The 15,088-nt window shown below is 36.6% G+C and overlaps 1 protein-coding gene across 2 annotated transcripts in view; it reads right to left on the bottom strand.

The window, feature by feature from the left end:
* The window catches only part of LOC146000438 (uncharacterized), a 43,885-nt gene extending 29,041 nt beyond the window's left edge, over positions 1-14,844 (bottom strand). For both annotated transcript variants that reach the window (XM_083138071.1, XM_083138072.1), the window contains exon 1: positions 14,773-14,844. The gene's annotated coding sequence lies outside the window, so the exon portion shown is untranslated. The remainder of the gene's footprint in view (positions 1-14,772) is intronic.
* Between the last annotated feature and the right edge of the window lie 244 nt (positions 14,845-15,088).

The raw sequence follows: 15,088 nt of genomic DNA, 5'->3' as shown, positions 1-15,088 counted from the left end.
ACATTTTATGTGCATTCTTCGATATTTCTTCTCAGGCCAAGATTTGTGACATTTATTTACACCCCATAAATTTTGGAATGAAGAAACAATCATTAAAAAATAAGATCAGTGAAAGGATTTAGGGATGTTTTATTAATGCAAAAAGCCCTAAACCTGACCTGTCTAATCTAACAACAAAAGCATTTTAGCAACGAATTACCTCTTTTCACCCCACACACATGAAGTAGATGGCAATAGCAATTCACATCCAATATGCCAGTAAACAAATGGCTACTCCAAAAATCAAATGTATGGAAGCGACAAATGGTTCTCCAGACAAGATACAGACTTAGTAATCACTGAATGCCTATGTACCATGATTAATTGTGATTTAAACAATCGGAACTTTGGCCCTATTTCCATGAATGCTTTACAGTGGGCAACCACTTGTTATCTCCTAAGAAATGGACTGGCACTGCCATCTGCACAGGTTTGTTCACTTAAGATTTGTGAAATTCTGTATTCCTACAGATTTATTGATTTGTGTCTTTAATGTGAAAATCCCATTCTTTTGCATCTACCAAGATACTCATGTTTAGTTATTTTGTCTTAAAATTTCCTAATTTCAAAAACGTGCAAAAAAAAAAAACACATTCTACTGATTTGTGATTCAAATGTCCTTCAACAAAATAAAATAAAAACAGGAATGTTACATTATCTTGTATTCCTATAGCTGTGTTTATGGTTAAGTACTCAAAGAGCCAGGAAGAGGCACATCACAGCGTACCTACCTGTGTGAATGTACAAAGCAATGTGTTATTATTTTTATGTTTTTAGTGATGTAATAAATACACACAAGGTATTCTGTATTTGATGTTCTCCATATCCTTTAATTAAGGGTGTACGGAAGAAAATAAATAAATTACGTGAATGTTATAGCTTACAGATACATGGTGATGAACAAATCATGTCCCATTCATAGCATATAGCGACCACAAATGAAAGAGCCTTCGGCTAAAATTCTTCGCACACCTTCCCCTCGATCCGTTCAGCTCGGGCCATAAGGAAGCATACTCCACTCTCCCCCACCCCTCTTCGTGGGAGTATTGTTCACAGGAGTCGCAGGTTTTCTTGCTGGTGGTTACTATACAATACACCAACAAAATGTTCTCCTCCTTCAAAAATGCTTAAGTTAGGCTAGACTGCTTTATTATATCCAGTTTCATTTTCTGTACTTGTATACCATACAACAGTGGTTCTCAAACTGTGTTTCATGTACCCTTACTTGAAGGGGGTACAAAACAGCCAGAAAAGTGGATTTTTTATCCATGGTCTGTCTAAAAAACAAGTACTTATACAGACTAAAATTTGGAGCCAAATCTCTGCTTGAAAATTTCAAGTGCACAACCAGACATCAAGAAACTGTGTCCGCTACTCAGGCACAACTTTGTCACTACAAACTCAGGATTTACAATAAAAACTCTTAAAATGGTGCCTGGCAGTTTCTTTACAAACTTATTTTTGTTCTTTACTTTTCTTTCAATAACTCTGGAAGAAATACACAAAAATTTAAGTTTTTTTATATACTTCTTACCATACGTGTGTTTCACATTTTTATTTTTGTAACTAATCGTAAAAATTGTAAACGTAGGAACCCCCGATAAAAATATAAACATATGATTATAATGTTTATTTGTTTACCATCTTTCCACATCCAGCCCGAAAGCCATTTTGCTCTATCGCAGATACAGTATGTAACATTCTTATTCATACACACGGATTTTCAAAGAAAATGCTTTAATATCTGAAAGGAAATACACTCTTTTGAAATTGTTTCTTTACAGTTCAATAACTAATATCATTAGGAACATAAAACTTACCCAAATTCTGTATAACAAATGACAATAATAAATTAAATGAAACTGAAAGAGAAACATGCAATTTTTTGTACAACTTTCTATTCGTACACTTAATAATATAAAAGAAAAGAGTATATTCAGAGCAAATTGACTGACAGTTCTAATACTTTGATGGGTATCCTTTGGCTTTAATTCATAGGCGCCGACTCCATGGGGCTTGGGGGGGTCTCCAGCCCACCAATGCTAATGATGTGGGGGCAGAGCCCCCAAATAATTTACTCTGAATTGTGCCACATGAACTTAACTTTAAATACACATTTCAAATGTTCTAGACTAGACCATCACCTTTGGGGGGGGGGGGGGGGGCTATGACCAGAGACAGCAAAACACATGACTTATTACTATATACTAAGTATGTAATTATCAGTATTGTTAAAATTTTTACTAAAAAGTTTCGAAAGACGATGTGCATGAACTAGTGTAGTGAATGGGACTTTCGGGCTACAAATGGCTCTCACCTGACATTCAGAACGAGATCATTGATATATTAAGCTAAGCGTCAGGTTAACCTTGCAGCAGGTTTTATGTATCAATCCGCGCGAGAACTGAGCTCAGAATCTTCCGTGCCAGTCTTTCCTCAACCGCCGAGCTGCTTACATCGGAGACACTGAGAAAATCTACAGTATTGCCAACCGCACAACACATCAAAACCCGCATGCATGTCAAGTGGATTGTATTTTTGCTTCTCTTTGTCTCCTGAAACATAACATTTTAAAAGTACTTTCTGCGCATATATTATTTAATAAATGTGTCATTAATATAAGAGCGAAACAACTTCTAAACATGAGAGCATGTGTGTATATTTCGAGCACGCAAAAATAAAAATAAACAAAGATAAAAGTAAACAACGATAGGCCCCTCTTGAATTTAATGACAAATTATTGTTTTTGGTTTAGAAAGAAATAGATTTATGAAAAACTTGGTTGCTTCGTTCGCAATACATCCGTTACTGTAAGACACACGCACTTCAAGTTGTACCACCAAAAAAGCATGATTTGTTATTGGTGATATATACAATCAGGTGCATTGTCTGTCGCTATTACTCTGGTTTCAATTTATGAATCACTTCACTAAACCAGGATTCAAATCTTGGTCTGTCTATTTGTTGCTGATAATCACCCTTCCCTTTCTTTGCGCTGAAAAGTAAATATGCGCCTTCAACAAAGCTTTCATTGCCGCCAGTGGGTGAAACAATAAGCCTCCCCCTTCCCCTCATCGTCGGTTTCTTCAGCCCTGGCGGTGGTTTTGCATGGTGGTATCCTTCCATGGTTTATTCCCCCTTCCCCCACTCACCGAGTTGAAGGACGTCTCGTCCAAATAATAAACATGTTTCTTCTCACTGCGATATATTTTAATACCGCGGAGATTCTTTTGTCGTCAAACAACAAACAATCGTTTTCTCTTGCTAAACTCAAACCGCAAATCATTCAACACCCGTGATACAATTCGTGTGCACATTGACGGCAAATCACCTCACGCCCTGTTTTACTTTGATCTTGTTGCCGCAAGGAGGATTATGCATTTAAAACAACTTGCTTGACTTTGAAGAACATTTCCTTTCGGATGAAGCCCAAAATAACATTCGGGTAAAACCGCGTGCTGAACAGGAGATTCAGCCATTCTCGCCGCTCTACAATAAACATAGGGTTAAAATAGTGGGATGTGCAACACTGGTATCAGCGATTTCACGCGCTCTGCAACGCATTCAGTCTCGCTCGACTCGCTCTAAAGTTTCAATGTCTCTTCAACGCAATACAGATTCGAGTTGGCGAATCTGCGGTTCTAAGTTCGTCTGCACAGTGATTGCAACCAATTAAGTCCATACCTGCTAATCAATGTATTATTTTGTCTGTATATTACAAATTAAATAACTGTTTTCTTGCAAGTATGCAGTTGTGTCGGAATAGAACCCGTCTCAGTGGAACTATATTCTTGCGCGCACGTTTGGATCTACATATGCTAAAACCTGCTGCAAGGTTGACCTGACGCTTAGCTTAGGAAGATCTGTTTGCACTCCATGATAGCAGATATTAAAAGTCGGGAATATTTTGCTATTATGGTTGACGAAACTTGTGACATATCCATCCGTTGACAATTAAGTGTGCATTCGAACTGTGAATAAAAATTTTGATATTTTTGAGAATTCATGGGCTTTTATGAGATTCCGAACACTGGGGCCAAAACTTAAAAAAGGGAGAGAGTAAGTCATTCATTAATTTATTTCATTGATCAGAGCCCCGCAAATAATTTTGACAAGTCGGCGCCCCTGCTTTAATTACTGCTTGACACCTGTCCTTCATAGAATTAACCAGTTTCCGACATGTTTCAGAGCTTATTTTATTTCACTCGGCTTGCACAACAGTTTTCAACTCTTGTTTGGACTTGACGCCTGCTTTATGGACTCGCCTCTTCAATATTGCCCATAAATGCTCAATGGAATTTAAGTCTGGACTTTGAGCTGATGTTTGTAGTAGTTTGGGCACATTCCATATTAGCCAATTCATGTTAACTTGCGCCTTATGCTTACTGTCATTGTCTTGTTGAAATCTGTAGATATGCGGCATGTCCATTTTTTGGGTACTCTGCTTTACATTGTTCTTCAATATGCCCACATAGACATATGCATCCATGATACCATCAATGAATTGGATGGTACCAACACATTTGGACGACATACAGCCCCAAATCATTAATGACCCACCACCGTGTTTAACTGTTGGAACTGTGTTAATGTAATCATTGTATTTATTCTCCAGACCCTATTTATCCCATCTGACCCGTAGATATTAATCTTGGACTCGTCTAACCATATGACACTATCCCAAAATTCCTGGTCCTTGTGGATGTGCTCTTTCACGAATGAAAGTCTATTCCTGCAATTCACCTTATTTACTTACATACAGCCTCATTCGTGGTATTCTGCCATTCATGCTTCCACAATATACGTCGGACATCATCTTGCCCGCAACATTTTCTACTAACGGTCGTAACTGAGGAACACTCAGTCGGGAGTTTTCTCGCACTCTTTTTAAAATAAAGCGTTCATCACATTTATTTAACCGTCTCTCTTTTGGTTTTCTCGGCACATTCTGTGTTGAACTTCAACCTTCCTCTCTAAATTTGTTTACTATGTATTGAACTGTGGAGTGTGATTTATTGACTGTTTGTCCAATTTTTCTTAACGAATAACCTCTAAGGGCCAAATTTATAAAAACATCCTTCAGATCGGAACTAAGTTCCTTCACCCTGCCCATTTCGAACAAGCTGATAGATAGACGATAGGCCTACAACAATACCTACGCCAGCATTCCGCTTGACGGGAAGCGTGCCTGCATGTTCAAACTTGTTACAAAGTTGCAAACTGCACGAAATCGCCCGAATAGCGGTGGCGCTGTATGCGAGGAAGATTGAAACTCTTGCCTGTACGAATAACAATGTTGCATGAAACAGCGTGTTTTTCTTTTTTCACACAAATTATATGCTCTGTTATACACTTTGAACATACATTGTTATTGACATTTGTTGGTGAAACCTTCATTAACATTAATTTCCAGGTACATATGAAAATTATTATATTTACTAGTAGATATGACATTTTTTCCTCGGAGGAACGAGTTTACAATACCGGACCACTCTCCAATTTCTATGAAATTTCGCCTACTCACCAATTGTGAACTCCTAATCATGAATCTGCATGTAATAATTGGCGGTCAAGTATGGAAATCGAGTAAAAAACGAAATAAACTGTTTTCTTAACGTAATAATAATAAACGTAACCCTACCATAAGAACAATAGCTCCACGGAAGACGCCATTTTCCCAACATGAAGAAATCAACAGGCAAGACTAGGTTTAGTTCTCTCAGATAAAATATTATTTTTTTCTTCGTATTTGTGCTAATGGAACCTAACCTAACCTCGTAGGCATTCCTCGTCTGATGTCAGCAAGATTGTTGTGCGTAAAGGAAGACCATTAAGCCATGCTAAAGCATAGACACAAATTTCTAACGGTAACCATACAACTAATATAGATTCAGTAAGGAAGAAATTTTCCGATAAAAAGATTGTTTTATTCACTAGAACATGTGAACCTTATAATTTTGTTACGATTGAAGGGATTTAAGTAAATAACAGAAAATGTAAGGTCTCCGTCATGTTCAAACTGCTGCGTACAGATGGCGCTGAAGTGGTAGTTTTATTAATACCACTGCATTTTCTTTCTTTTATGACTAGTATGGAAGATTTCGTGGTGAAACAAAGATCACATGTTCTTCCCGCAAGCATCTGAAATACTATGTGAAAAAAATGAAAACATTTCGTACCTTCGGAGAGTAGTGTTTATCATTAAAACTTTTGAAGTGCGTTTCGTCGCAATATACTTCGTGGTGCAGATTTTAGCATACACTGTTGCCAAGATTTCATTCCGTGTTGTCTAACAATATGATCAATGCAAGTTCTTGAAAGAGTGAAAATCAAACCAAGCTGCCAGAGGATATCGAATTCCGTACAGATACAAGAACAAGGGAACAAATATTCCATGGAGGATGTTAAAAAGCTGAACAAGCTCGAAGGTAAGTCTTAATATTTAATTGCTTGTTGCTTAATATTATCCATCAAAGGAAAAATGTTTGACAAGACGGAGAATGTTCCGTAACCCTGTTATTGATAATAGCACGTATCCACGATGGGGCACAGGGGGCTCGGTTTACGTTAGATAAAATTAGGTTTTTGGCTTCTTGAATAATGTGAAAATAATTTAAGCAGGGAAATAATTATCGAGGCAAGACTTAGAATGTTTTATACCCCTGTTATTGTTAATAGCACGTATCCAAGGTGGGGATGAGGTGGCTCGAGCCCCCCCACAGGAAATTTTTCAATTTACACTAAATAAAATTAGATTTTTTGCGTCTTGAATAATGTGAAGATAATTAATTTATAAATCTGAGAGAAATAATTATCGAGACAAGACTGAGAATGTTCTATAACCCTGTTATTGTTAATAGCAAGTATCCAAGGTGGGGTTGAGGTGGCTCGAGGCCTCCCCCCCAGGAATTGTTTTATTTTACACTAGATAAAATTAGGTTTTTGGCCTTTTGAATAATGTGAGAATGATTTAAGGAGATAGACAATTATCGAGGCAAGATGGAGAATGTTCTATAACCCTGTTGTTGATAATATTGCACGTAAAATTTTCTTGCGCTTTCGGTGTTGTCGCAGCGCACTTGAGCACTATGTAGAGACTTGTCAGCATTTGGACATTTGGAATTTCTAATCTCTGGAAGGCGGGAGAGGATACGTTCTTGAATGATAGAAGGAGTCAACTACTGGCAATATTAACGAATCGTTTTATCTGTGGAACGTTCTAGAATATAATGAGGATATAAATACGCGGATTCAATTTTTCGGTTGATCTCTACAAAGAATCGGTTAATGAGATTTCAGAGGTAAGTGTGACAATTCATACAGTCGATTAGTGATCAGTCAGCGTCCTCTGGTTGCTTTATAAGATATAGTGATTCGAAATAAATACATTGACGGCAGTAAAACTTCCGGGTCGAGGACCGAAGAGATCAAGCCCCCCCCCCCCCCCTCTCTCTTTCTCTCTCTCTCTAAAGTGAATATTACAGCAGTACCTGATATTGGATTGGTTTATTAAAATAGAAATAAGCTGCATAGATCAACAAAAAATAAAAGTTTTGAGTGATGATTTAGTTTTGCCAGAACTAAATTTCGTATATGCAGTCCGAGAATTTCATGGTATAAAAAAATACTTTTGTTTAAGCATACTGGGTTCAAAATACATTTAAACACTTAACTACCATAAAGAGACCGCCGAAAATTTTATGAATGTCGAGAAGAGAAAGCAAGAAGTTGTTCCATATGTAGACATTTTAGGCGGAAATTGCAGGCTCTACCAGGACCCGAATCAGACCTCTACCAACTGACCCACCTAGCCATCCTTGACTTCAACCGATTTTTCGTTAAAATGTCTACAGTACATGTCCTGTGTATATCAAATCGTAAGGTGTTGCCTGTATAGTGAACAAGCACAGAAAATATAGGAGAGAGAAGAAAACTGAGGAGCATTCCCACCGGTTGAGGAGAATTTTTTTCTTCTGTGGTCAACAAGAGCTACTACTTCGAGGTGACAATGACAGTGGCCTAATAAGGAAGATTTCACACCGTGTCGCCTGAGGATTTCACAAGTCGAAATTAGGTTTGTGCGGCCTTTTGTGTCGTTACGGTGTGAAAAGTTGCTGTTGATTGGCCCATTTCAATCGTCATGAATCGCTTGAACCTTCGGTCTGAACCTTCCGTAGTCACAAGGATGGAAAATTAGGGCCTTGTTAAGGTTAGGTGTGAAGGCAAGCAGACGTTCAAACCTGCAGGAAGAACACATCTTACTTCAATCTCCAATACGGAATGATAAAAACTTCTGGTGAGTTGATTTTAAAAAATGTGTCCGAGATTAGTAAGTGGCGTGCCCAGGATTTTCGGAAGGGAGAAGGGTTACACATACTATTTTTGGTGGTCAGCACTGATTTTGCCATTTGTTCACCCATCTTTGACGTTTTTTTTTGTTTTTTTTTTTTTTAAAGGAATACTGGGTCAAATGGGGTTATGACCTCACCAACCCTCCCTTGGGCATGTCACTGGAGATAAATGAATAAGCATTTGATCATACTGGGAGATGAAACATTAGATGTGTTGGGAAAGGAAGGGTTTTCATTGTGCATTAATTGTTTCGTGATCCAGCTGTATTCGAGAAGACTTCCTTTGTTTCGTGCCGATATAGGACAAGACAGCGGAAGTTGTGCCAGGCATTTTTGAACACTTGTGAGTGCTAAGGCCTGAATCTGAACAATTTGGTGGGTTTCGGCTTTTACAAGAGCTGCAAACATGGGAGGACAAGACACGTTAGTGGTGTTCAGGCTCGAATCAGATATACATATTCGAGAGCTGTCTGCATCCAGTTGGCAGCCCACAATTTGAATCTCCCGTTGTCGAGTGGATTGTCCATCCCGTGCATATGTAACAGCTTCGTAAAAACACTCAAAGACACCATAGATGTTTCTATGCCTGATGAGAAGAAATGGACAAACACACATACTGGGATGGTTCTGGCGCACAATGTTAATGCATGGAAACAGAGGAGTCGAGTGGTAAAAAATGTTCCGCTTTCACGTTCTGATAAAATTGACAGCCTTACAGTGGCGACGATTTAAGGGATCGTTGCTCCCCAGTTTTTTTGCCTCAACATTATGGCCTCTTAATGTTAAGCCTTGTCTACCAAGAGAAAGTAAACTTTCCTTGCACCGCCCTTCACCCCCCCCCCTTTCCTGTTTTGGAACCCAATTGCCACCACTGGTCTTAAACATACAATTGTGAGTTTCTTACTATACCCCTTAAAAAATGGTGTTGAGCCCCCCCCCCCCCCCCCCGAAAGGAATTCCTGGATACGTGCCTGGCCAAAATGTATAATTTATTTACATGTTGAAGAAATATCTTCTGATGTAATATCGGTGAGAATATCGCTTGACACTGCATGACTTTTTTAACTTCCAAACGAAGTTGATAATTCTTTATAAATGTAAAATCACAATAGAATGTTATATTTTACGTTAGGCATAATCCTAATAACAACCGTTTTGAGATCATTACTATAGCATAAAATATATGTAGCTTAATATAGATTATATCTGATATCATTAAATCAATATTCCATAAAATGCTCTATTTTCATTCCTGTAAGTTAATTTCCAAACCTACGAAACTCGTGCTATTCACATGTACAACATCGGAATGTTTATTACAAATCAGTAGTTTGTTTAAATGTTTTTTACTTTGCCCTTGTACATGGTTGAAAGGAGTACTTGCTGACCTATTTTCTACAAGAGTTTTTCTCTTCTTATTTTTGAAGCAGCTCGCAAATATTCATATGTATTAAGTAGGTCAGGCTAAGTTAGGTTTGATTCGAATAGATGTAATGTGAGATCCATGAATGTTTGCAAGTTTCGGACACAGTTATGTTATCTTCCTTTACAGAAACACGTCAGAAAACCGGTTTTGTAAACTGTATGAAGCTCTTCTGTTTTGTTGTCCTTTTATAATTTAGGACGGCTCATAATGAGTGCATTTCGTCCAATAACTTGATGCTGTATATATTTAAAGTGTAAAAGTACACACTAACAGTTATGAGACTAAAATCTTACCGTCTATCGAACACAAGTCTGTATGTTTACTGAGAATTTCCAAATGAGTACCGGTATAGATAAATGCTCCCATACTTGCAAGTACAAGGGCAATAATTTAATTGTGGATGACACAGAGCTTCATAGAAATCATAATTTGTCCTGATTATGCTACGTATATTTGGTTCAATATCAGATTGGATTTCAGTAGCCGTTTGTACTAAATAGTTTACTTCGAATACCAGTGAGTTTGAAGCTTGACTAGTTTTTCTCTCAGACCTATGACCGATTGATTTTGCATGGATGCCTATTATTAACATTCCATGCAGATAAAAGTTTTTTTTAAGCTTTTTTGCTTCTTGGCTGGTCTACTATAATAATTCAAATAAAAATATAAATAGTAGGAACTGAATTTCCATTTCATAATGTATTTCTGTTATTTTACCTCCAACTTCTGCTCCTTGGAACAATGATGATGAATAATGATTTGATAAAATGGATGATTGCAACAAAGATAATGATTAAATACATACGGTACATGAAACCAGGATTCGAACCTGGAGGAACCTCACTCCATATAGCGTTGCAATCATCACTCTACTATGAAAATAATTCTAACAATTATTTTGACAATTTCTGTTTTAGGCTCATCATATTTAACATTCATTATAAAGTTAGATCATTGAAGTGAGCTCGTATTGTAAACCTAACTGCCCTTTAATAACAGGACGATATCGTTAAGCATTATAGTGCCAATTGGATCCATTATTTTCAAATCCATTTACTCAACATCTGTAAGTTCCATTATTAACTCAACTTGTCTAAGGTTGTAACAATGTAATATCAATATTTTTTAAACATATTTTGTAAGTTCAAAGTCTCATATACGATGTTAAAACTATTTTTATTTGTTCCTTTTGCAGATGAGCATTTGAGAAACTAATCGAAGTGTCCTCTACCAATAGTAAAGAGCACTATTGAAATTTGTACAAAAGGACAATAGGTTTGACCGACAATGGCAGTTGGTGTATACGCTTCTACGGAATATACTGTAAATCAACAAAGTGGACTGTTTGAACTTTACATGGAAGAGTACATACATTTTTGCTTGCTAGCGTAGACACTTGATTGAATGGTGATGATTTACTAGAAATCAAGAGTCCAAAATATGCTCAAGAAATTATGTTTCAAGCCTTAATAATATCTGATAGCAAGTGGTCATCAATTGTAAATTGTATATTAGGGGAAACAGGAGAAAAAAAAAACAGTGCCAGGGGTGTGACTTACTTGTCTTGCCTGTCAAGCATTGGTACGCATTCATTGATATTCTTGCAAGTTTAAATTTTTAGAGGTATTTTCAAAAATCCTAAGAAAATAAATTTCTTCCTGAATACGACGATGACTTGCAAAAAGCGTATCTCTCAGACAGTGGCGGCAATTAGGGGGAGAGGCAGATGGCCCTACTTTTACCCCAATACTATACAAAACCTCATCTACCAATGGAAATTAAAGTGTCCTTGCCCTCTCCCAGTTTTGGAACCCAATCGCCAACACTGCTTTCAGAGAACGCAATAATGTTTTGCAGGGTACGATAAAGAAAAATAATAAATATGCATTGAAACAACAACGTAAATATGATTTTATATATCCCTAAAATCTAGTTTTAGTAGTACCTGTAAACAATTATTTGTAAGCTATTGAACTTCTATTCTAATGGTATTTATTACTGTATTGTATCTTCCCTCGAAATACATTTTTTTAATCTTCTTTATACACAGAAAGGCTAATTGGGACTGGACCTACAGTTTAAAGTGGGATCCAAACCACTATATACAGTCATCGGCAATAAAAATGGGACACCTATATTCTGAAATACCTGCATCCCTGCAATGCATTATGTGTGTTGCCTAACTCAACGGCAGTGACAGAATTTGCCTTTGAAAATTTGCTATTACAATTCACTCATCGCCATAGATTTAGACAACACACAAGACACATTGCAGAGAAGGGAGACTTTCAGGATCTAGTTGTCCCATTTTTATTTGACGATCACTGTACACTCATCGTCTATCGAACCTGGGACTCCTGTATTACAAGGAGATTACGTTACCACTTTGCCAAGGGGGAGGCTCAACTTCCCTCGCAATGCATACCAATATGTTGCTGAACTCTATGATATATCAGCAGTGTTTGAATAGTTACTCTTTAAAAGTAATTCCGAGTTAATCACTTGAGAAAGTAATTCACATATATTTACTGTTCTTTACAAAGTACTTGACATAGTTATTATTACAGTTACTTTACTCTAGATTTGTTTCATCTCGTAAGACGTTGTTCGGATCATGAGTTGCAAGCGCGATGTCCTTTTCACCATCGATGACCGCTAAATGCTAAGCATTAAGTTTCATGAAATTATAACTTATTTCTTGCATTTCATGTACAAATATTGAGGCAATAAAATTCACAGTAAACTTCTGTTACAAAGCAATGACGATTAACATTTCATTTCATTTTGTTGAGCAAACCAAATATTTTTTAGAATTTTTGTTGAACTATAAAATTACTGTGTGTCCATGAGAATTGTTGGAGATTATGTATTGTATTGGTTGTATGTATGTATTAAAACTCATTAAAAATAAGGGTGCAGAATTCCATGTTTATTCACTTCAAGGATAAAAGATTGAGGATCATTAGAGAACGCTAATATTTATAAATATTTACAAGACGTTCACTGAAATTCTGCAAATTTATGAAGAAAATCTGCTAACGTCACCGATAAAAGATATAAATATGTTCAAGTACTGTCATATAAAGTGAATTCTACAGTCAATGCAGCATTCGCTTCAATGGTAAGTGTTCTAATACAAATAAACTTGGGATACTTCCTGGCTCTTGACGAAAAAAATACAAAATTGTCCTCATGATCTCGAGATTTTAATAATCATTAATTGATTGATTGATTGATTTGCTTTATTTTACTTCGCTTTATGTGCCTGCCACTTTTGGTTGGTTTACGATGATGGAGATGAGTGGATATGATGAAATTGATGAATGGACACTCACGAACATCCATGCCAAGGCCAGGATTCAAACCCGGGACCCCTGGCATCGTAGCGCAATCTGCTAACCACTCCACCACGGGGACCGGCTTTAATAATCGTCAATTTTTTGAGGATAACATTTGGTTCAAGTTAATATTTCTTTCCATGCAGTAAAGTAATTGTACAACTTACTAGTTTGGTGGAAAAATAACTGAGTTACAATTACTAATTTCATAACGTAAGTAGTTTACAGTTACTGTTACTTCCAAAGATTCTACATCAGCTGCAGAACTGAAAACCAGAATAGACCAAATCCGTAAAGAACTATGAAACAGGACATTGTGTGGTGACATGTCATGCAAATAAATTAGATGCGCTACAAAACTGTATTTAATATTGAACTATTATAAAAATAACAAATATGTCTTCTACTGTGTATCCAGGATTCTTCTGACATTTTTCTTTCAAAATTGCGATATTAAAACTCATTAAAAATAAGGGTGCAGAATTCCATGTTTATTCACTTCAAGGATAAAAGATTGAGGATCATTAGAGAACGCTAATATTTATAAATATTTACAAGACGTTCACTGAAATTCTGCAAATTTATGAAGAAAATCTGCTAACGTCACCGATAAAAGATATAAATATGTTCAAGTACTGTCATATAAAGTGAATTCTACAGTCAATGCAGCATTCGCTTCAAACGTAATTGCAAATGTTTTCAATTATTTCAATTACTCTCCTTACTTTATGCATTTCGTGTTTGAATTAATTACAGCTATCTTTGTATGTTCTCTTCTGCTTTCGAAATAATAAAACAAATACATAATACAATACAAGGGATTTTATATTACTATTACGACTATTACTATCTTGCATTGCTGATAAATTGTTATTTTTTTTCAATAAGAACATACAACTAAAATCTCATGATAAACAATTACGTTGCTCCACAACTACTTAGATTTTTCAATAAAATCTGCTAACCAACGTGACGTCATATCCCATTAAGGAGTACCCTAATCGACCAACCTGTATGTATCTACCTTGATTACGCGGATATCTGGCAACATGGCCCTCGGTTGCCATGGCAAACGGTGCTGCCATCTGTTATCGAAAAATTACCACCCAATTGCCTTAACGAATTGCGAAAGAAATATGGTTCCGAATTGATGTGTATGGACTATCACCGTGGTAAATCGCAAGGTTATTTTAAAAGTTCTACACGTAAATGTACAATTTTAATAAGTGAACCCCAAATATGAACTACAGATACGTCAACAGGACACCGAAATTTTATAGGAATTGGAGAGTCGTCCGGTATTGTAAACTCATGCCAAAAAAAAAAAAAAATGATTCGGAGAAAACCTATGATGGAGGTACCATTAGACGTTTAGTTAGAACTAAAGGGTACAATGAGTAAAAAGTTTGAAAACCGCTGGGTTATATTTTTTAAGAGCAGATAACGCGTACCGCAATTAGAATCTACAAGAAACACTTCTACAACCTACTTTTCGATACTAAAGTTTCAAACAACTTTCTAGTGTTCCTTCGTGTTTGAAAATCATCCAGCATTCGCATGCACGTGAAGACCATAATAATGATCAGAAATCCAAAATTAACTCTTGTTATCGACTCACATTGATTTCCTAGTTGTTACAATGCATATTAAAAATTTGTCACTCTAGTACTTAACTATTGCATATTCACACACTCACGTTATTTTCCTTATCTCGCTAAGAGATAAATCGAGTTTTCCCGCGCAGCGCGCACATTTCATACAGCACTTTGGAATGGGTCTTCCTCTTCGCACAACAGTGTTGCTACCTTGTGTTCTAAGGTCAGACGAAGAATGCCTACGAAGTTAGATTAGGTTCCATTAGCATAAATACAATGAAAAATTATTATTTAGGCGAAGAGAACTAAACATAGCTAGCCTAACCTGACAACGTAAAC

This window comes from Lepisma saccharinum, chromosome 16 (assembly GCF_977018435.1).
Source record: "Lepisma saccharinum chromosome 16, izLepSacc3.1, whole genome shotgun sequence".
Taxonomy (NCBI): domain Eukaryota; kingdom Metazoa; phylum Arthropoda; class Insecta; order Zygentoma; family Lepismatidae; genus Lepisma; species Lepisma saccharinum.
The sequence above is the reverse complement of the archived record's forward strand: the minus strand, read 5'-3'. Positions and strand labels throughout refer to the sequence as shown.